At 53.1% G+C, this 21875-nt stretch overlaps 1 protein-coding gene across 1 annotated transcript in view; it reads left to right on the top strand.

Annotated features, from left to right (window-relative positions):
- The window catches only part of ERICH1 (glutamate rich 1), an 81833-nt gene extending 76001 nt beyond the window's left edge, over positions 1 to 5832 (top strand). The window contains exon 6 of the mRNA XM_063606623.1: positions 5814 to 5832. The gene's annotated coding sequence lies outside the window, so the exon portion shown is untranslated. The remainder of the gene's footprint in view (positions 1 to 5813) is intronic.
- Positions 5833 to 21875: the final 16043 nt, after the last annotated feature.

Here is a 21875-nt window from a genome sequence, read left to right as displayed (position 1 = left end):
GAGACCGCAACCTTCCGGCCTTGTTCTTCTGAACCAGCACGAAAGCCGAGAGCAGGACACGCAGGTCACACTCAGCGCAGGGAGGCCGCCCTCGCCCGGCCCAGGTCAGTCAGCGCAGGGAGGCCGCCCTTGCCGGGCGCGGTCTGGGGTGCTCAGGCTCTGCAGCCCCAGGTGCCAGATGTTGCGGCTGCCGTCTTCTCCCTGACGCCAGCACACGCTTCCCCAGGCCCAGTCCTGTCACGTCTCCTCCCAACCTGGGGCCACTGCTTCTCCCAGCCCTGACAGCGATTCCTGGAAAGCTCTTGCTGGAGCCCAGCTGTCAGCTCACCTGCTCTGATACGCCGTCCGCCCTGTGCGGCTGCTGTCTCCACGTGGATGGATGGTGGCTGCGCTCATGGTCACACTGCTCAGCCAGGGGCCACAGAGCCTTGGAGCCCCGTCTTCCAGCTCCTGCCTCCTGGAGGCAGTGCTTCATGATCTGAGCCCACCTTCCTGCAGGAAGGGCTCACAGCCGCCGGCGCGGCCCCACCCCAATCCCCCTCCCCCGAGAGAGGTACGGTCCTGGACATCCAACAAAGGTGACAGCAGGGCTCACCTCTCCCCTGTGGATCTTCCCCCCGGGGCCCAGGGGCTCTGAGCATTTCCACAATGCACAGGATACGCCCACCCTGGAATTCTCTGTGCTTGACCTTGAGGACAGCATAGAATAAAAGCAAGCAAGCCCCGCTCTTAGCCGAGAAGCCAGTTTAACCACACTGTGAGCGTAAAAGCCCTTCTGCAAACTCTATTCTTGTTGTTTTCAGGGTGAAATGCAAAGAAATAGGTATGTGTTATTTTAGCTAAATATTTGTTTATTCTAAAGACAGCTGCACTGGCACAGATATGCTATCTCTTGCTCTGCCTGGATGCTGGTAGATGCTGGTGGACAGGAGGAAAGCCTGGCCTCACAGTTTCCTGCCCCCCATGTCTAAATTCATCCAGGTAATAAAGTGCGTCTGTGTCTGTACAGGCAGTAACTCAGATCAGCCCTTCCACAGTGGCACACAGTTCCACAGAAAATCCTGTTATCAATAATAGCATTTGAATGAATTTGGGAAATCACCCTGCTGAGCTTAACATATTTGCACTAGTATGCAAATATCCCTGAACACATCCACTGGAACTAATCCACTTAAAAATATGCAAAGAGATTACAGGCAGGAAAATGTCCTGTGTATAGATTTATGGGAAATGACAGAACTGCTCTCTATTTTTGCCTTCAGAAAATTAGATTCCCAGTATTTTATATTAGAATCTACTATCATTATGCAATTGTTAAATTTCCTCTTTAATTTTCATCTGTGAAATGTGGTTTTCACCCAGTCATCAAAATACAAAATAACTTTTTCAATCACTTGCAAAGGAGCTTTCTTTCCAATATTTTCAAAATGCAAAACACAGAAGCATGATTTGCTCTTCTGCATTTAAGATGCATTTTGGCAGTGGTGGTGCCAGGCCGGTGCCCACAGGACAGCCCCGTGTTCACACATAGTGCACGCTGGAGTGAAGAGGAGAACCAGTGGGCTCCTTCCTGGCTTCATACTTGGAATTAAAAATCTCTTTGTTCAGATATCTGCTCTACATTCTTTTTTTTTTTTTTTTTTTTTTTTTTTTTTTTTTTTTTTGCTTTTTCTTTCCTCTGGTGACCTCAGCCACAGGGAGCTGTGTGATTTGTGTCCAGTTTGGGACACGACTGTGTCATCAGCTTCACAGGTCCCCAGCACCTCCCCTACTGCGACCTGGAGTCAGCATCCTTGCCGTGGGCCTGATGTGTGGATTTGGGTCGTTTCCATTAAAGTACACAGGATGATTGTGTGGGTCCATCTTGGGCTGCTGTCACGATACCCGAGACTGGTTCATCCGTAAAGAAAAGAAATGTATTTCCCATAGTTCTGGGTGCTGGGAAGCCCACTGTGAAGGGGCTGACATTCTGGGGAGGGGACGCATTCAGGCCACAGCAGCCTTCAGGTGAGCAGTGTCGTGCCTTTTGCTTCCTCTCGCCTCTTCGCAGCCTGTTTCTAAGCTGCGCACACATTTTGCTATCTGTGCACCTCACTGTGGATTCTAGCTGCTGTCTGACGTGCTGTCGTTTGCGTCAGCCACACTGTACGTTTCCATTGCTGTGGCAGAAACGAGTTGTCCTCATGTCCATTCCGCCCTCCTCCTTTCAGTAACTGATGCAGTGAGTTTTAACTTGCAGGCGCACACAGCCATGTAACTTCAGCCTCGGGGAGAGACCGTCCGGCAGCAGTAGATCAAGACTGCAAGACTCAGAGTCCAGCTGGCCCCGTGGGCAGGGCCCCATCTCCCCTGAACCCATCAGCCCACAAATACAGCTCCCCTAATGATGACACTCCCTGATACCACAGAGAAATCCTGGGAACAGCCATAGGATGCCACCTTGGGAGGCTGTGGGGAGTGTTTCTGAGGCTCATCCAAGAGTGGGCTGGCTCAACTCCATCAGGGCTGCCAGACAGCTTCCCGGGTCACCTGTGACCCATTCACGAAGGGTCCATTTGTTTGTGTTTTCCCCTCCTAGCAGACCCGCTGTACTATCTTCTGCCTTTCCAGTGTTACTCACTGTTTCCTTGTCAAATTTCAAGTTCTTTTAAAATTTAAATTTCTTTTCAAATTTCAAGTCCTTTTTAAAATTATCCTACATACAAATGTCTACCCTTGTATAGGTCCAGTGCCAAGGTAAAATTCACTCAAACTCCTGACCCTTGGGCAAGTCCAGTGTCAAGGTATAATTCATTCAAACTCATGCCAGTGCACCATGGCAAACTCTTTGCCTAATTCTGGATTTTATTATGACCACAGACTCGGCATCCACTTGGTAAGGTTCACGCGTCTTGTCGCCAGTGCCACCGTTGTAACAGTTGTGGTTCAGAGACAACCAGTGGCATGACAGTATTCACTTCCTGAGAGGTAGGATCCCTCCCCCTTGTGATCCAGAAACTGTTACGATGACCCCACGTGTCTCTGAAAGCAGGGCGTGTAACCGCTGCCAAGGGCGCGCCAAGGGCCTGAGCATGACTCCCGCCACCTGCGTGGACAGGCTACCTCAATATGCTCAGCCTTGGCGTCCACACCTGAACACTGGGATGATGCTCACCCTCACGGGATTTTGAGAAGGATTAAATGAGGACCCTGTATGAACGTGGAGTGCTTGGTAGGCCCTCGGCACAGATTAACTGGCATGAATTGCTTTGCCACATGACTTCTGGGATGAGCCTGTTTGCCAGCAAGACCAGGTGTGGGCAGCACACTTCTGCACCCCTAGGGCACCTGGTTCACTGGACGCTCACCAGAGGCACCAGCAGGGAATTTGCAGAGGTCACCTATCGCCTGTATTCTTGTTCACAGCAGACACCACCAGGCCCTCCTTTGCCGTCTTCTTCATGACAAGCAAGTGCAGGTGCAGGGGAAGCTGGGGCAAGCCGGGGCTCTGATGCACCTCCAAGTGGATGTGGCCCTCAGAGTGGGGCTGCGGCTTGCGTGGCTCCATCAGCGTCCAGCCTCGCGGAAGGGGCTCGGCCACGGGACCCAAGGACAGGCTGGGGCTGTCGGCATATAGTTCATCTGCCTGGCAACTTCCATCAGTTCCCCCCGATGCCAGTTTTCTTACTCGGGAATAAAATGCAGTTTCCAAAATGGATTTCTGTTCTGCATTTGATTAAAGACCAGTTTAGGCAAATTTCCCAATTTTAGTCTTTGTGAGAGCTAAAGATTTTTCTAGGACTTAAATTGTTACTCTTGATAGGATCTTTTTTTTTTTAATCTATGGAGAATCACCCTGAATACATACGGCTGCTGCAGGCAGGGAAAAATATTCCTTTTTCTCCTTTTAATTAGAGCTTTTGAACTGCTCTAATCAGTTTTTCTCAAAGTCACTCTAGTTTGTGGCATTGGGAAGCCAGTTTGAGTAAGCATGGTCTTCTGGTTGAGTCTCATAATATTTAGTTCATGGAGACATCATTAAGACCCTGCTGAGGAGCAAGTGAGTTTTGATAACTTTTGATGATAGCCGCCATCTTGCAAGGCCAATGCCAAACCTTCAGAGAAAGAATTATAACAGCTCCTGCTTTAATTAAACAATCCATGTTTCTCCACTGCATTTCATCCTAGAGTAACTGCGTGTTGGAGACAAACGAGAGCAGCCAGTGCCAAAAACATGCATCTCAGTGCATCTCACGGATGTACAGACGCGGCACTCAACATGCAGAAATGCCTGATCATCCAATTAGCGCCAGGTTCCATTTCAGAACAGAAGGAGCCAGATGTGAAGTGGACAGCAGGGCTAGAGCTGTGGTGAAAGGTACCAGGAGCTGAAAGTCCTAGAAATTCAGATTTCTGGGCTAGGCACCGTGGCTCACGCCTGTAATCCCAGCACTTTGGGAGGCTGAGGTGGGGGGACTGCTTCCAGGAGTTTGAGACCAGCCTGGGCAGCAAAGCAAAATTACAGAAATACAAATTCTGCCAACTCCCAAGCCTCCACGGTCGCCTCCCTGATACCACGGAGGCCTTCCTGACAGCATGGTCAGCCACACCCTGGAAGTGGGTCAGGGCTGGGGGAACAATGGGAGGATGATTGCAGGTCTGTTGTAGAATTCCTTCAGAAGAAAGATGAGGTTTGGGGTGGACAGTAAGGAAAACACGACTGTCTGCCATAAAGTTCAAGAGATTTACCTTTTCAAGCACAGTATCAGGCATGCGGTGTTTTCTAAATAATCAAAGCATCTTTTACGTTAAAAATACCAGAATAAACCCTGCTTGGATCATTTCGGGGGAAAGTTAGATTGAAAGTTTTTTCAACGACAGGAAATCATTGCGGGGCAAAGTCCACAAGGCCCAGGCGCAGGCCTCATGTTTCCGGGGGGGACTGGACTGGGTCTCCTTGCAGGTGCGTCCCAATGCAAGGAAAGCGCGTCTACGGTCACAGCTCAACGCGGACTCCAGTGCCAGCCGAGGGAAAGGGGTCTTCCCTGCAGAGAGCCGCACCCACCTCCCCCTCAACCGGGGCCAGCGAAACTCAGGTTCACTGCTCTGTGTGGAATTTGCCTCTGAAATCCCCTCACCCTGACTCAGGCCTTTGATAAAAATTTCATTTTTCAGAAAGCAAAGAGGAGAGATTACAGCAGTGACCAGCCCGTGGGAGGAGAAGGATCTCATTCCTTCTGGTCCTGGGCCCCGTAGCTCCTGCCTCTGAGAGAACAGACAGTGTGTTCGGGTCCCAGCCTCCCAACAGTGCTCAGCATCTGTTGGGCTTGCTGGGAAGTGGGTGCAGGGCTGAGCCCAAAACACACATGTAGGCGTTGCTGGTAAACCTTGTCCCACTCACCCCAGGTCCACTTAGGAGCCCCAAGACCTGCTGCAGGGAGAGAAGTGTTTGGATAGGTTGGTGACGCGTCTGTCATAGAACGGGTCAGGCTGGATGTTTTCCTCCTAAGACCAACACTGGGGCAGGGAGGGAGAGACGCAGCTGCGCCCTGAACACCACTCACGCAGCTCCTGGAAGGCGCTGGGGTCCTGTTAACTTGCTACAGGTGATTCTCTACGTCTGTAGCTTGAGGTTAGCCTTGTATCACATTACGTTCTCATTAGAAACAAAATGAAAATGAAATATTTAAAGCATGTACCAGAACAGAATTAGGCCTGGAAAGCAGCAGTCTTAGCTGACAAATGGGTTGTGCTATTTGACTCTCACGGGTAAGTCTCCTCTTTCATAGTAAAATCTCATTAAAGAATCTTCCTTGACTTTGACAATTTTTCAGCGCCACAAGCAAGAAACCACCACCTGTGGGCCCCAGTGAGAGACTGAACTTACAAAGAGACGATGACCACAGCATATGGAAAGGAAGAAGGAGCCACCCTCTGCAGGAGCCCTGAAGCCAGAAGAGCAGGAGGCCAGGCACTCGCCTTAGGACGGGGCCAGGAGGCCAGGCGCTTGCCTTAGGATGGGGCCAGGAGGCCAGGCACTTGCCTTAGGACGGGGCCAGGAGGCCACACAGTGATCCCTGTAGCAGTGGCCCCATGCGGCCAAGACTTAAAATAGCAGACACCTTCCCCGATTTGTGTCTCTACTTAAAATGTAAGATCAGCTGGAGAAAGCCCAGTGTGCGCCCCCACCAAGCCCACAGGACTCCTGCTCCTGGAGAGCCGCCCCCGCCCCGTCAGGCCCATAGGACTCCTGCTCCTGCAGAGCCGCCCCCGCCCCGTCAGGCCCACCGTGCTGGTGCTCAGGGGGCTGCATCCTGCTGGGAGCACCATTCCGGGTGTTTCTCCAGGCGCTGAGTCCGTGCCTCCTTTTTCGGTCACACATCTTATCATTTGAGTTTAGCATCTACTTATAAACATCATTTTCAAATCTGAATCCTGCTTCCTCACTACAATAAAAAGGAGAGACAAAAGGAAGTTGCGCCTACAACCGTCCATAAGCCCTGAGGAGCCGCCCCATGCCTGACACCACATCCCACAAGCTCCTGAAATCGCGGATGGCTCAGTGACATTCCAGACGCCGTCCCATCGCTCAAAGTCCCGAGACACAGACATGGACACCAAGTCCATCCTTTGAGGAAAGCAGGCTTGGCGGGAATGTGGTTTTCTTCAAAGGTGAGGGGGTAGGGGGAGCTGCCAGGGCCCAGCCGGCAGGGGCAGGAGGGGCGGGGCTTCGGCCCAGGGCCCTGCACGGGGGTGACCATCAGTGCCCCCCATCACTGTGACAGTCCTATCCCCAGTCTGCAAAATGCCCCCTGGATGGGGCGTCCCATGAGAGCCGGGCCATGGAGAGGCTGGAATGTGCCAGACTCTGAGGCACCCAGGGGTTCAGCCTTTCCCTCTGGTTGGTCCCCCTGTGCCACACCGCAGCCTGCGCCTGGCCAGCTTCCCATCCCTGCGAGCACAGCCTGCGCCTGGCCAGCTTCCCGTCCCTGCTGCGACCCCATTACTAGGTCATCGTCTCATGCCAGAGAACTCGCAGGAATCGCATTCAATGTTTAACGAGAGGCAGAATGTGGGCACCAGGTGTGAAGCAGTCCCTAGCTATGGACGGGAGACTCCAGGCTGTGCCAGGCAGGGCGCCTTCCCCTGGACCTTGAAGGGCACCCGATGTCCTGGGGCCGTGAGGGGCGGGGTGCTTATCCATGTGACAGGACTCTTCCAGTAGCAACAGGGAGGGCCCAGCAAAACCCGCAGTTTGTTTCGGGCCACGTTCCAACAAGTGACTCGGCGGCGTCTCCCACCTGCACACTCAGTCAGGAGGCTGCAGTCTCCCGTCCAGCCCCACAGCCTGAGGTATTCCTGTTGGTTACCCAGAACTGCCTGCCACAGGTGCCAGGGCAAGAGATGTCACTCAATTTTCCAGCCCCCAGTCCTGTAGACATCCTGGGTGTGCGGCACACATCGGCTCACTCACACTGACCCTCTGAGCCGGTGAGAACTCCACAAGAAGAGGGCCAGCGCCTCACAAGATCAAGGCGGAACAACGCGTTTGTGGGATGATGAAGACCTCATAACAGACGTGCCAGTGGGTTGATTACTGTGAAATACTCAACTGTGGTTTCTGTAACTTTAAAAAAAAATTTCCACTTTGGGAGGCCGAGGCGGGCAGATCACGAGGTCAGAAGATTGAGACCATCCTGGCTAACACAGTGAAACCCCGTCTCTACTAAAAATACAAAAAATTAGCCGGACGTGGTGGCTGGTGCCTGTAGTCCCAGCTATTTGGGAGGCTGAGGCAGGAGAATGGCATGAACCCAGGAGGAGGAGCTTGCAGTGAGCCGAGATCGCGCCACTGCACTCCAGCCTGGGCGACAGAGCGAGACTCTGTCTCAAAAAAAAAAAAAAAAAAAAAAAAGTCCAGACCATGATATTCTTTTTAGGGATGTTCTTTGCAGCAGTTCCCCTGCTAAAATGAATTAGAGCAAAGCAAATTGCAGTTAGCAGTGTGCATTCCCGACCTGTGGGCCCTGATGGACACCAGTGCCTCTGCCACCTGGGCCAGTCGCGTTAAGTGCTGGGATGGTGGGCCAGTGTCCAAGCAGAGCTTGTGAAGAATCTGCACACGCCCCTTTTTGCATGTGCTCACCCAAAGTGAAATCATCTCTGGGCCTTCCCTAAGATCTCCTTGAGTCAGGAACCTGCAAGGGCACAGGCCGCCTGGCAGGCCATTTTCATACATGGTCTCCCACTGCTCTGAGCAGGTGGCAGCTGCGAATCTATTCTTTAACAATTTAATAGATGCCTCCTTGGAAAAAGCTACTGACCTGAGACCAGTGGAGACTGGAGGACGAGATGGGGTCAGAAGAAAGGACTGCATACGGCCAGAGGCACCGTGGGGTTTTGGCCAGCACAGAGCGGGGGCGTTGATTCTGATGAGGTCTGGGCAGGAACCAAAGGGAGCTTCATAGACAAGGCGGCATCTGAGATGAGCCTGGAAAACGCAGACAGGAGAGGAATCGGCGAGGGCGGGGAGGGGTCCTCCGGGAGGAGCTCTGCTGCCAGCGTGCCCAGGCGTGACGGCCGCTGCGTTCTCCACTGGTTAGATCACGCTCAGACACACTACCTCCTCCCAGTACAATTAATCAAGAAATATTAAGCTATAATTTGAATAATCTGTGTTAAAAGGTCTTTCGATGTGGAATGAGAGACACCTTTGAGGAAATACATTACGATACAGGCTATTAACCTTTACCAAGCTAATTAAAGCCAGCCAGGGTTAAAGCTGTCAATGTAACTTTGCATAAATTTCCTCAAGATTTCTACTTAAGGGGACTTGGGGATTTCTTTTTCTCTTTTAATTTTTAATTTTGAAAATGAGGCCCTGTAAACACTGCTTATATTTGGCCACTAAGTGGCCTCCTAAATGGCTGATTTCTTTTTAAAGTATGAAGATTGTTTGCTGTGGCATTATCAATTACACACAGATTTGTACCACTTTCCTCCACTAGAATTAAGGAAATTTGAAAAACCAACTCGTGGTCAGACTCCAGCAAATGACCCATCGTTTTCCACCAGTGTCTCTGTTTCTATGTAAAATTATAGATTAAACGCCAAGTCCTCTGCCTCCACCTGTCCGGGGTAAGTAACCACCTCCAGAAGTGAGAAGCTGGGAGTGGCTCTGAGAGGGGCTGACTCAAGTATTCTCCTAATAAATAGGGGCGGGCGAGGCATCAGGGCGAATCCCACGTGAGGCAGAAAAGTGAGCTGAACTATCCTGGAGTGTTTTGTTGCATTCCATATCTCCCTCAAAACTCACTGACTCTGGAAGCAGTGGTTTTGAAGTCTTAATTGAAACAAAGTTGAGATTTTTAAGAAAATTAAGAATTTCTAGTATTTTCAATTGTCTGGTGTTTCCAGCTTTTATTGGCTCTTGTCAAAATCAAATTGGAAGATCTTCAGTCCCAGCTGCACCCAACGTGGAAAAGTATTCCAGGTCCATCCCAAAGGAACCAACACCGATGACATGGACTCAGGAATCTTATAACCTACGTGGACTCTTTCCATCCATACATTCTCGTGCACGTGCCACTCATCACCTGGCGTGCCCAGATCCTCGCAGGGCAACACCCTGTGATAATTCCAGGTGATTCTCTACATCTGCAGCTTGAGGTTAGCCTCATGTCACATTACATTCTCACTAGAAACAAAACAAAAATGAAATACTTAAAACATCTACCAGAACAGAATTAGGACTGGAAAGCAGCGGTCTTAGCTGACAAACAAGTTGTGCCATTTGAGACTCATGGGAGTAAATCTCCTCTTTCATAGTAAAATCTCATTACAGAATGTTCCTTGACTTTGGCAATTTTTCTGGGTCACAAGCAAGAAAAAAACACAAGCAGGCGGAGAGAGCTCGCCCTGCCACCTGGGGCTTGTGTGTCAGCAGCTCCAGAGAGGAATTGGGATGTGAAAAGTTCAGCCAAAATAGAAAGAATGAACATTTTTGCTATAAAAAAGGAGCATCTGCTGCCTTTTCATGAGGACCTTCTCCATAGAGGTCCTTTGATTAGGCGGCAGTCCACTCAGTTTCTCGGTTATCTCCCAGTTCTGCCACTGACTGCTTCCATGTCTCAGGCAAGTATTTCAGCCCCCTGAGTTTCTTCCTCTGTGAAGTGGGGATGACAGCCGTGTGGTACAAAATGAGCCACTCCCCATCAGGGCTTGGGACACGTCACGGGCACACACAGGGCATGTGTGCGGCAGCTTTTAGGGAGCATTATTCTTCTTTGTCTCTTGAGAATCTTACCTGGAAACACAAGCTCAGGAAATAAGAAACTTAATTAAGGCCAGGAGGCTAGTAAACAACAGAGCTGGTTCTGAAAAACCGGGCTGCCTCTGAATCCAGGGTGCTTGGTTGTGTCTGCTAACCGGATTCGTGGCTGCCTCTGAATCCAGGGTGCTCGGTCGTGTCTGCTAACTGGATTGGTGGCCGCCTCTGAATCCAGGGTGCTCGGTCGTGTCTGCTAACTGGATTGGTGGCTGCCTCTGAATCCAGGGTGCTCGGTCGTGTCTGCTAACTGGGTTGGCGGCTGCCTCTGAATTCAGGGTGCTCGGTCGTGTCTGCTAACTGGATTGGTGGCTGCCTCTGAATCCAGGGTGCTCGGTCATGTGTGCTAACTGGATTCGTGGCTGCCTCTGAATCCAGGGTGCTTGGTCGTGTCTGCTAACTGGATTCGTGGCTGCCTGTGAATCCAGGGTGCTTGGTCGTGTCTGCTAACTGGATTCGTGGCTGCCTCTGAATCCAGGGTGCTTGGTCGTGTCTGCTAACTGGGTTGGCGGCTGCCTGTGAATCCAGGGTGCTCGGTCATGTGCGCTAACTGGATTGGCGGCTGCCTCTGAATCCAGGGTGCTTGGTCGTGTCTGCTAACTGGATTCGTGGCTGCCTCTGAATCCAGGGTGCTCGGTCATGTGTGCTAACTGGATTGGCGGCTGCCTCTGAATCCATGGTGCTTGGTCGTGTCTGCTAACTGGATTGGTGGCTGCCTCTGAATCCAGGGTGCTTGGTCTTGTCTGCTAACTGGATTGGCAGCTGCTTCTGAATGCAGGGTTCTCGGTCGTGTTTGCTAACTGGATTGGTGGCTGATGACAGACCGGCTCTTTGATATTTTGTGGTTTGCCCAGAGTGACAGCCCAGAGGCTCAGAATTCTTAGTTCAAAGTGCTTTTCAAATCGTCTCCTCATTTATTTCTCTATCACTTCTTCTAGGAAGATATTTCATCCTGATGGTATACATTGATATGTATACCTTGATATGCAGCCTGGGAAGAATAAGCAGCATGACCTGGGGTCACAGATGCTCTGCGATGGGATGAGTGGGAACACAGCTGACCCTGGGGTCACAAGGACCTCAGCGATGGGATGAGTGGGAACACAGCCTGCACTTCAGACCCAGATCCGAGTGTCTTTATCTGAGTAGAAAAAGCAGAATCCAAGACCAGGGCTTTGGGCATTTCCAGCTTCCCCAGATGGGGAAAGGCCAGTGCCAGGTGGCCACACTGGGGACATTCATGACCTCAGCAGCATGGACCGTGGTCTTCAGTGAGGCCTGCTTGAGAGACGGCTTCTGTGGCAGTGTTGTGGGCAGGTGGGGCGGTGGTGACCGGTAGGGGGGCAGTTGTGAAATGTACCTGGAAAGATAGGCGTTTATGGGTTCAAAACTGTCTTGTCAGGAGGGAACCAAGTGTGGGTCAGAACAAGGCCACGGAGGCAGCGTCCACTGAGCAGTGATTGCGCAGAAGGGCAGCGGGTGACTGCCGTGGCCTTGCTCTCGTTGACGACAGGCCGGAGTCAAAATGAGGCTTCTGGGTCAATGCTGACGCAACGAAAGGGTGGAATGGCTTCAGGGATAACCACGTTCAGGTGGGTTAGACACACCTCCTGTGGGAGGAGTGATTGCAATTAGCTATCATAAGGCAGGAGACACAACAGCAACTTAAATTATCCACAAGCAGAATCATGAGCTGTTTGTAAAGGGAGTTTCCATCGCAAGACAGTTTCACTGTATTTAAGCGAGATCCTGCCCTCGTACACGATCACAGCTCAGTGGACGCCACCTCCGTGGCCTTGTTCTGACCCACACTCAGTTCCCTCCTGACAAGACAGTTTTGAACCCACGAACCTTCCCAGGTGCATTTCATCAACTGCCCTCCTTTCAGGCACGACCGGCCCACCTGCCCACAGCACTGTAACGGAAGCTGTATCTCAAGCAGGCCTCCTCTCCGAAGAACATGGCCCGTGCTGGCTGAGGGTCTGAACGTGCCCCAGCGTGGCTGTCTGGTGCTGAGCTTCCCATCGAGCCCCAGGAATGTTGGAACTAGCCCAAAGCCCTGTAAGCAAGGTCTTAGGACACTGGGAGGCTCTGAAATCACAGATGTAAGTAAAAGATAAGAAACGCCAAGGCAAGGGCCAGGCGCCCCACACGTGGTAGGAGCTTCTGCAGGACGCTGGGCCCTTCCTCGGCAGGTGCTGTGCCTGGGTTGTGCTCCCGCAGCCTGACTGCTGCCCCAGGTCACCGATGTAAATGACTCAGGACCTCCTGGAGAACAGGCTTCTGTGTAAAGTCATTATTTTGCTTCCTCACCAAATCCTGCCCCCGCAAAGCACAGTCCACAGAACTTAGTGGCTTGTTAAAGGTGCATCTGTTGAATCAAAGTCCTCAGCAGAAAGCCTGGCCCCTGCATTTTGTTCGGCTGCCTGCAGTGGCCAGAGCAGGCTACATGTTGAGAGCAGGACCCTGGCTGCTGTGCCCTCGCACGGCTGGTGACTACAGGGGGGTGTGGACGTCAGGCAAGCACTGTTTGACTCCCGGCTGCTCCACTCCCCAACTGAGCAGCCGTGGCTTCTGTGGTAGGAACTGCCAGATGCCCCCCAGCTTTCCTCCTGCTCCCAGGCACACGGTGGGGCTGTGTTGCCCTACCCCACTAGGTTCTGTGGCCCTGTGAGGTCATCCTCACAGCTGAGCACCCCACACAGCTTCCCTGCCCTCTTCTTTTGAATTCAGCATCTGCAGTGGCCATAGCAGAGCCAGACAGCAGGAGCTGGGCCCTGGACGACTCCACGGGAGAAACAGCCACAACAGGCATGTGGGGCTCTGATTCTAGGTGAGCCGGCTCTGCAGGGACACAGAAATCCACCCCAGGAGTGGCGAGCTGCCCTAGCAAAACCCCGAGCACATGGTGAGGATGGAACGCTGGGCAGCATGAGAGGAGACACATGGGGCTAGAGGAACGCGCAGCCCAGGAGCCGCAGAATCAGGCACAGCCGTGGCTTTTACCCACTCAGGCCACTGAGGTCCCAGGGTGGCAGCTCTGGGAAGCGGCTAGGAATGCAGGATGCCGGGGACGAGGCTTGCTTGCAGAACCCCACCGGGTGTTTCACAGAATGAGTGTGGCCAGATCCAGCCTGTTTCCAGAAGGGCGGACACAACTACAGCCCCGATGGGCCCAGAGAAGCCACAGTGGCTGCAGAGAGAAGAGAGAAGCAGAAACGTGTCGTTAGCCTTCAGGCAACAGGAAGCAGCCCTGGTGTGGTCACTGCACAAGGAACAGACTTGGTGAGCTGGTTTGGACGCCTTCGGCGCGTTTGCAATCTGGCTTAAAGTCCTGAACCAACCCTCAGACCCTGCAGAAAGTGGACTGTGCAGGCTGGGAAATGCTGAGAAGGAAGTCCTGAACCAACCCTCCTACCCTGCAGAAAGTGGACTGTGCAGGCTGGGAAATGCTGAGAAGGAAGTCCTGAACCAACCCTCCTACCCTGCAGAAAGTGGGCTGTGCAGGCTGGGAAATGCTGAGAAGGAAGTCCGGAACCAACCCTCAGACCCTGCAGAAAGTGGACTGTGCAGGCTGGGAAATGCTGAGAAGGAAGTCCGGAACCAACCCTCAGACCCTGCAGAAAGTGGACTGTGCAGGCTGGGAAATGCTGAGAAGGAAGTCCTGAACCAACCCTCAGACCCTGCAGAAAGTGGGCTGTGCAGGCTGGGAAATGCTGAGAAGGAAGTCCGGAACCAACCCTCAGACCCTGCAGAAAGTGGACTGTGCAGGCTGGGAAATGCTGAGAAGGAAGTCCTGAACCAACCCTCAGACCCTGCAGAAAGTGGGCTGTGCAGGCTGGGAAATGCTCAGAAGGTGACTCCCAACACGTGGCCTGGAAGTCATGGAGGATTCTGGACGGGAGGGCAGAGCCCAGAGCATCCCTCCTGGCCCCTCAGGGGAGCACGTCAGGGGCCTCATCAGGGAACTGCCTGCCGAGGCCAGGTCTGCACCGTTCCTCCCCAGAGGTCACAGTGTCGGAGGCTGCACAGCCACTGCAGCAGCGACCCTTCATTTGGACTGCGCTTTTGTTGCAGGTGTCCTGTCTGCTGTTGTGCATTTGGTGGGACAGTGCTGAGGGTTTGCTGGACAGGGCTGAGGGTAAGTGGAGGGCTTGTGCTCAGTGCACAGGCCTCTGTCCATGAGGAGACTCTGTTGGGCCCACGTGGGGCAGAACCCAGGCAGATGCCCCGATTCTGAGCTAAAGTGGGGAGAGGAAGGCACTCTGGGCTGTCTCCTTTGGGAACAGCTAAGAGTATTTTCTATGAGGGAGGAACGATGAAAAGGCATCCCGTGACCAGAAGGACAGTCTCTAGCAGAAACCATCAATGATTTCCACACATCCGAGGCCTTGGCTCCCTGGTTGTGGCTGCACCTATTTCCCAGTTGACGTGCAACCCCACGTGGCCACGCAGCTGAGCTTCAGGGAGGCTGTGAACGCCCAGCTCGGCTCAGGGCCATGGAGGTGGCTGGGGCGCAGGGATTCAGCTCGGCCCAGGGCAGTGGAGGCCGGGGCGCAGGGATTCAGCCACCTTAGAGCGCACCAGACATTAGCCCCAGGCTGAGTGTTTTCCACAGAGAATGCTATTAACAGGATCCCAGCTTTTGCCTCTCTGAGAGATGGCATGAAGGAGCCCACAGCCTCGTTGCACCAGGTGGCCCTGGCAAGGTGCAGCTTTGGGCTGTTTCTGCCGAGGCGGAAACCTTCTCGCCCTGGTTGAACGGCTCGCAGGGTGAGGAATCACCGCACCTGCCGCGTAATAGCCGCTTGCAAGTTAAATGGAGTGAACCTTTGAAGGACCTGCTGCGCTTTGGATCCAGAGTTGGTTGAACACAAACTTTGGTGAGCCAACCGTCCCTACTGTGGGGTGCAGCACGCATGTGGACCACAGACTCACGGACACACACACACACACGCTGGGGGAGCGTCGGCCCCAGTCGATGGTGACACGTGTGCTCACACCCCGTTGCTAGAGCCTCCAGGGACCCTGTTTGGGAAGCCAGTCATGACAGGTGAGCGTGAGGGTGCAGGGACGGGTTGCTGGGAGTCCCTGGACACATCCCGCAGGGTCCTCTGGCAGGTCGGGGCCGGGCCGGCTGGCCACTACGTCCAGGTCAACCACAGCTGTGCCGACTGCGGGCTGTGATCTGGGCTCCCAAGACCACCCATGTATCAGGGAGGACAGGTGGGGGCTGGGTGGGGCGTTGGTGCAGGTGGACGCCCTAGACAGCCCCTCACACAGCCAGCCTTTGCTGTCACTATTGTTAGTGGTGATGAGCCCTGCGGGGACTTTGGAGGGAAGCTCAGGCTGGTCCCAACGGCCCGGGCTTGGCGTGCGTCGTTACACCCGGATAAACCCGTGTGGGGGGCTCCATCACAGACTTAGACGCCTGTTTTCTCTATGGACCTGACGCAACTCAAGGGAAACTCATAAGCTCGGATGTGTATTTCCTGGCTCTTTCCTGAGGCTGAGGGGCCTGTCCTCGGGGGGTTTCCTGAACAGAGGTCACCATGAAATGGTCACAGGGAGAGGCAGATGCGGCCACGCCCACTCCTGGTGAGGTGCTTTTTTTTTTTTAGCTGAGTGGCTCCGGCAACCCCTTGAGTCCACGTCCCTGAGTGTCCAAAGCCTGGGACACCCCCAGGTGCGGTTTGAAGCCACGGGTGGCCAGGCTGCAGGAGGGAACTCCGACGGCCACCATGATCCCTTTCCCTCCTTCTTTCCCCAGAGGCACCAAGAGGGCAGCCACAGGCCCAGCTCCCAAGGTCCTTGCGGGACGCTGCCCTGTTACCTGATTCCTGGAAGGAGAGAGGCTATAGAGCTGCAAAACTCTTAAGAGACAAAAAAGAACCTTTCCCTGATTTTCTGATGCTTGACCTGGGCTGCTCAGCGGGGCTTGGAAGTGAAGAGGCTTCCAGTCGCCATGGTCATCCCGCGTGGGACTCAGTATCACAGCGGCCCCTCTCACACCCGGGACCAGCTGAGTGGGTGCCCACGGCAGCCCCCCACCCATCGTCGGGGCTGGTCAGGCTGCTCTGCCAGCTGTCCTTCTGCGCACACAGTGGGCACCTACTGCATGCATGGCACTGTGCTTAGAGCTGGAGTGAGCCACAAACAAACCTGCTATTGAAGGTGCCCGCCTGACGGGGCCGCTATGAGCATGGGTGTGCAGACGTATCCTCGAGACCCTGTTCAGTGTTTTGGGTGTACGCCCAGGAGACGAATTGCTGGATCCTGTGGCAATTCTATGTTTACTTGTTTGAGGAGCTTCCATGGTAGCTGCACCATTTCACATTCCCGCCAACAGTGCACGAGGGTTCCAAGCGCTCCACGACGCTCGCTCCTTGCCTTTGTGCTTTGTTTCTATAGCAGCCATCCCAACGGGTGAGGTGAGCACCGCTTCATGGATTTATCAGCTACTTGTGTGTCTTCTTTGGATAAATGTTGATTCAAGTCCTTTGGCCATTTTTGAATCAGGGTTTTTTTTTTTTTTTTTTTTTTGAGTTTTAGGAGTTCTCCATAGATTCTGGTTTTTAACCCCTTACGAGATGCATGATTTGTAAATATTTTCCCCATTGTGTGCTCTGCCGTTTTACTCTTAATGTCATTTGATGGACGAAATGTTTTTGTTTCCACGCCGTCCCGCTGTCTGCTTTTTCTGTTGTCGCCTGGGCCTTTGGTGTCACCTTCAAGAAGTCACTGCCAAATCCAACATCGTGGCAGTTTTCCCTGTGTTTCCTTATGAGAGGTTTAGATCTCACATTTAGGTCTTTGATGTACTTTGCACTGATTTTTGTCAGCTGTAAAGTAGGGGCCAATTTCATTCCTTTGCGTGTGGATGTCCTGTTTCCCAGCACCATCGGTGGAAGCGGCTGTCTTTTCCCATTGAGGAGTCCTGCCATCCTGGCACCTGTGCCAAAGCCCATTCGACCTTGACTGTGAGGGTTTATTTCTGGGTCCTCGCCTCTGTTCCCTTGGTCCATACACCACCTTTGTATCAGGACCGTGATGCTTTCATTCCTGTGGCTTGGCAGTAAAATTTTGAATCAGGAAATGTGAGTCTCCAGCTTCGTTCTTTTTAGGATTGTTTTGGGTAATCAGGAACCCTTCAGATTCCATGTGAATTTAGGGTGGGTTTTTCTGTTTCTCTGAGAAACATCCTTGAGATTCTCCCAGGAAGATATATTGTTTTGAGGGCTTTAAAACTCCCTATAAATATTGCTGTACTTTGGGGGCCCTTTTCTTCCCACACTGTGTTTTTGAGATTTACCCATGCTGTTGTGAGTACCTCGCTGAATGCAGCACATACTACATCATACAAGTGCATCCTGATCCATTTCCCCGGACGGACGTGTTCATTTTTTGTTATGGCAATGCTGCAATACATGTTTTTAGCTGTGCCTCCTTGTGCTTGAATGTGAGGGGTTTTCTAAGGTGTGAACCTCAGAACAGAGTCGCCAGGCCATAGGGTGTGCACAGCCTCCGTCTGTCCTGGGCGGCCCCATGCGGGCCCCACACTGGTTGTGCGTTTCTCAGGCCACCAGCAACGTCCAAGAGCTCTGGCGGATCTGCCTCCCTCCCTGCGTCTCGGCATCTTTCTCTGGCGCTGCTGATGGTTTTGGCTAAACGGCTCTTTGCTGTGGGGCATCCTGTGCACCATGGGACGTCCTGTGCACTGTGGGGTGTTGAGCCGCATCCGTGGTCTCCACCCACAGATGACAACGACACCCCCAGCTATGAAACCAGAAATGACTCCACACATTGCCAAATGTCCCCCAGGGCAAAGTCACCCACTTGGGCGTTATGTTACCCACTGATGATCTGAATTTTTGTCCATTTCACCTGTCTGAGTTTGTGTGTCTCTGAGCACTGGTGGGACTGAGCGTGTCCGTGGCTTGTGGCCACTCCTGCTTCCTGTTTGTGAATTTTATGTTCATAACGTCTGCCCCTTTCTTTGGGTTTTTCACTTTATTCTTATTATTTTGTAAATTCCTTAAGTATTCTGGATACTTACCTTTTGTTATTCTATTCTAGTAGTCACTGTCCCCAAAACAATGTTCATAAATTTGTTCTTATAAAGATGAGAAATAAAAAACATTGAATTTTAGAGCTGCATACATTTTTTTAAAACATGGGCTTTAAGAACCTTTGGTCTATTTGATCTTTCACTTTCTTTTCATCTGAAATAAGAAAAGATCATTTTTAAACATTTCTTGCAGCCTTGGCATTCATTATTATTTTTTTTTTTACTGCTAATTAGAAATTGTCAGCAAGACTGGATGAAATCAACAATAGTTTTGAGAAAAACTATCTCAAAAGCAGATGTTATCAAGATAAACACGACACACAATAGAAAAATGAGACCCCGGGACAAATCACTACAACATCAAAATTCAAGACTGAGGAAAAGTCACAGCTTCGCTTCCTCATTTATCCCACAAAGTTTTCCTCTCCTGAGCACAAAGGTTTCCGTGGGACTCGCAGCCCTGCCAGTCGGAGAGTAGAGCCTGTGTCCTGGGGAAGCAGAGACGCAGCTCGAGTCTATTCCGGCTGTGGAGCTGTGGGAGTTCTAAGCAGCATAGGATGTCTGACCCAGCCCTGGAAGGACAGGAAGCACCTTTGGGAAAAGAGGAGGGTTTGCGTTCCAGAGCGGAGAATGGGCTTTAAATCTTCCTCTAGAAACAAGTACAGCATTGACTGAGCAAAGGCATGGGGCGGGGGTGGGGGGACGGCACCTGCAAACCTTCACATCACCCCACGAGGTCATCCTAGAAAATTAGTCAGTGCCTGTAAACATGGCAGTTCTCGGGAAGCTGAGAACGTTCCAGAGACGATGGTGTGGACGGCTGCACAAGTGTGAAGCGCTCAGTGCCGCTGAACAGCACACTGAAAAAGGGCTCTGGTGGTAAATTTTATGTTGTGTATATTTTACCACGATGTAAACAAACAAACAAAAAACTCCCAGCATTGCCCCCACTCCCTGGCAGTGTCTGTTGTGGGAGGAGAGACTGAAATTCTCAGGACACACCCAGGCCTCGAGACTTCTCGCCCAATCTGTCACCACTTCCTGGCGCAGACATCGGACTGTTAAGGCCCCTCCACTTCCCGCTCAGGTTACAGACCCCAGGGCACATCCCCCCATCCTCACCCGCCTGCATGACCAGGCTGCCCCCTGCCCCGCACACCTCTCTCTGAGTAGCCTCCTGTCTTCCCTCTGGCAGCTGAGTCACCTTCACCACCTCACTGGGTCTGGAGCAGCCAACTCCTGACACTTTCACACTCACAGAGGTGGAGCAGGGGCACGGGGGCTGGGCACCACCAGTGTATGGGCAGCACCCAGGCATTAAACACAGCAGAGGATGGCGCAGGCACCCCTGTTCTCCTCTCAGAGCCAGGCTTCAGGAGCCAGGCTTCAGGCCATGTCCAGCGGGGGAGGGTGTGAGTCACCTCTGCCTCATGTGGGTGATCATAGGAGGGTGTGAGTCAGCTCTGTCCACGTGGTTGCTCATGGGAGGGTATGAGTCAGCTCGGTCAATGTGGGTGGTGGGTGGTCACGGGAGGGTGTGAGTCAGCTCTGTCTGTGTAGTTGCTCATAGGAGGGTGTGAGTCAGCTCTGTCCATGTGGGTGGTCACAGGAGGGTGTGAGTCAGCTCTGTCCATGTGGGTGGTCACGGGAGGGTGTGAGTCAGCTCTGTCCACGTGGTTGCTCATGGGAGGGTATGAGTCAGCTCGGTCAATGTGGGTGGTGGGTGGTCACGGGAGGGTGTGAGTCAGCTCTGTCTGTGTAGTTGCTCATAGGAGGGTGTGAGTCAGCTCTGTCCACGTGGTTGCTCATGGGAGAGTATGAGTCAGCTCGGTCAATGTGGGTGGTGGGTGGTCACAGGAGGGTGTGAGTCAGCTCTGTCCACGTGGTTGCTCATAGGAGGGTGTGAGTCAGCTCTGTCCATGTGGGTAGTCATAAGAGGGTGTGAGTCAGCTCTGTCCATGTGAGTGGTGGGTGGTCACAGGAGGGTGTGAGTCAGCTCTGCCTCATGTGGGTGATCATAGAAGGGTGTGAGTCAGCTCTGTCCACGTGGTTGCTCATGGGAGAGTATGAGTCAGCTCGGTCAATGTGGGTGGTGGGTGGTCACGGGAGGGTGTGAATCAGCTCTGTCCACGTGAGTGGTGGGTGCTCATGGGAGGGTATGAGTCAGCTCTGTCTGTGTGTGCTCACAGGAGAGTGTAAGTCAGCTCTGCCTCATGTGGGTGCTCACAGGAGGGTGTGAGTAAGCTCTGTCTGTGTGGGTGCTCATGGGAGGGTTTGCGTCAACTCTGTCTCTGGGTGCTCACAGGAGGGTGTGAGTCAACTCTGTCCATGTGGGGTGCTCATGGGAGGGTGTGAGTCAGCTCTGTCTGTGTGGGTGCTCACAGGAGGGTGTGAGTCAGCTCTGTCTGGGTGGGTGGTCACGGGAGGGTGTGAGTCAGCTCTGTCTGTGTGGGGTGCTCATGGGAGGGTGTGAGTCAGCTCTGTCCATGTGGGGTGGTCACGGGAGGGTGTGAGTCAGCTCTGTCTGTGTGGGTGGTCACGGGAGGGTGTGAGTCAGCTGTCTGTGTGGGGTGGTCACGGGAGGGTGTGAGTCAGCTCTGTCCATCTAGGGTGGTCACGGGAGGGTGTGAGTCAGCTCTGTCTGTGTGGGGTGGTCACAGGAGGGTGTGAGTCAGCTCTGTCCTTGTGGGGTGCTCACAGGAGGGTGTGAGTCAGCTCTGTCTGTGTGGGTGCTCACAGGAGGGTGTGAGTCAGCTCTGTGTGGGTGCTCACGGGAGGGTGTGAGTCAGCTCTGTCTGTGTGGGTGGTCACGGGAGGGTGTGAGTCAGCTCTGTCTGTGTGGGTGATCATAGGAGGGTGTGAGTCAGCTCTGTCCACGTGGTTGCTCATGGGAGAGTATGAGTCAGCTCGGTCAATGTGGGTGGTGGGTGGTCACGGGAGGGTGTGAATCAGCTCTGTCCACGTGAGTGGTGGGTGGTCATGGGAGGGTGTGAGTCAGCTCTGCCTCATGTGGGTGCTCATGGGAGGGGGTGAGTCATCTCTGCCTCAATGTGGGTGCTCATGGGAGGGTGTGAGTCAGCTCTGTCTGTGTGTGCTCACAGGAAAGTGTGAGTCAGCTCTGCCTCATGTGGGTGCTCACAGGAGGGTGTGAGTAAGCTCTGTCTGTGTGGGTGCTCATGGGAGGGTTTGCGTCAACTCTGTCTCTGGGTGCTCACAGGAGGGTGTGAGTAAGCTCTGTCTGTGTGGGTGCTCATGGGAGGGTTTGCGTCAACTCTGTCTCTGGGTGCTCACAGGAGGGTGTGAGTCAACTCTGTCCATGTGGGGTGCTCATGGGAGGGTGTGAGTCAGCTCTGTCTGTGTGGGTGCTCACAGGAGGGTGTGAGTCAGCTCTGTCTGGGTGGGTGGTCACGGGAGGGTGTGAGTCAGCTCTGTCTGTGTGGGGTGGTCACGGGAGGGTGTGAGTCAGCTCTGTCTGTGTGGGGTGCTCACGGGAGGGTGTGA

Source organism: Pan paniscus, chromosome 7, assembly GCF_029289425.2.
Source record: "Pan paniscus chromosome 7, NHGRI_mPanPan1-v2.0_pri, whole genome shotgun sequence".
NCBI lineage: Eukaryota > Metazoa > Chordata > Mammalia > Primates > Hominidae > Pan > Pan paniscus.
Note: the sequence above shows the minus strand (reverse complement) of the source record. Positions and strands in the feature narration are given on the sequence as shown.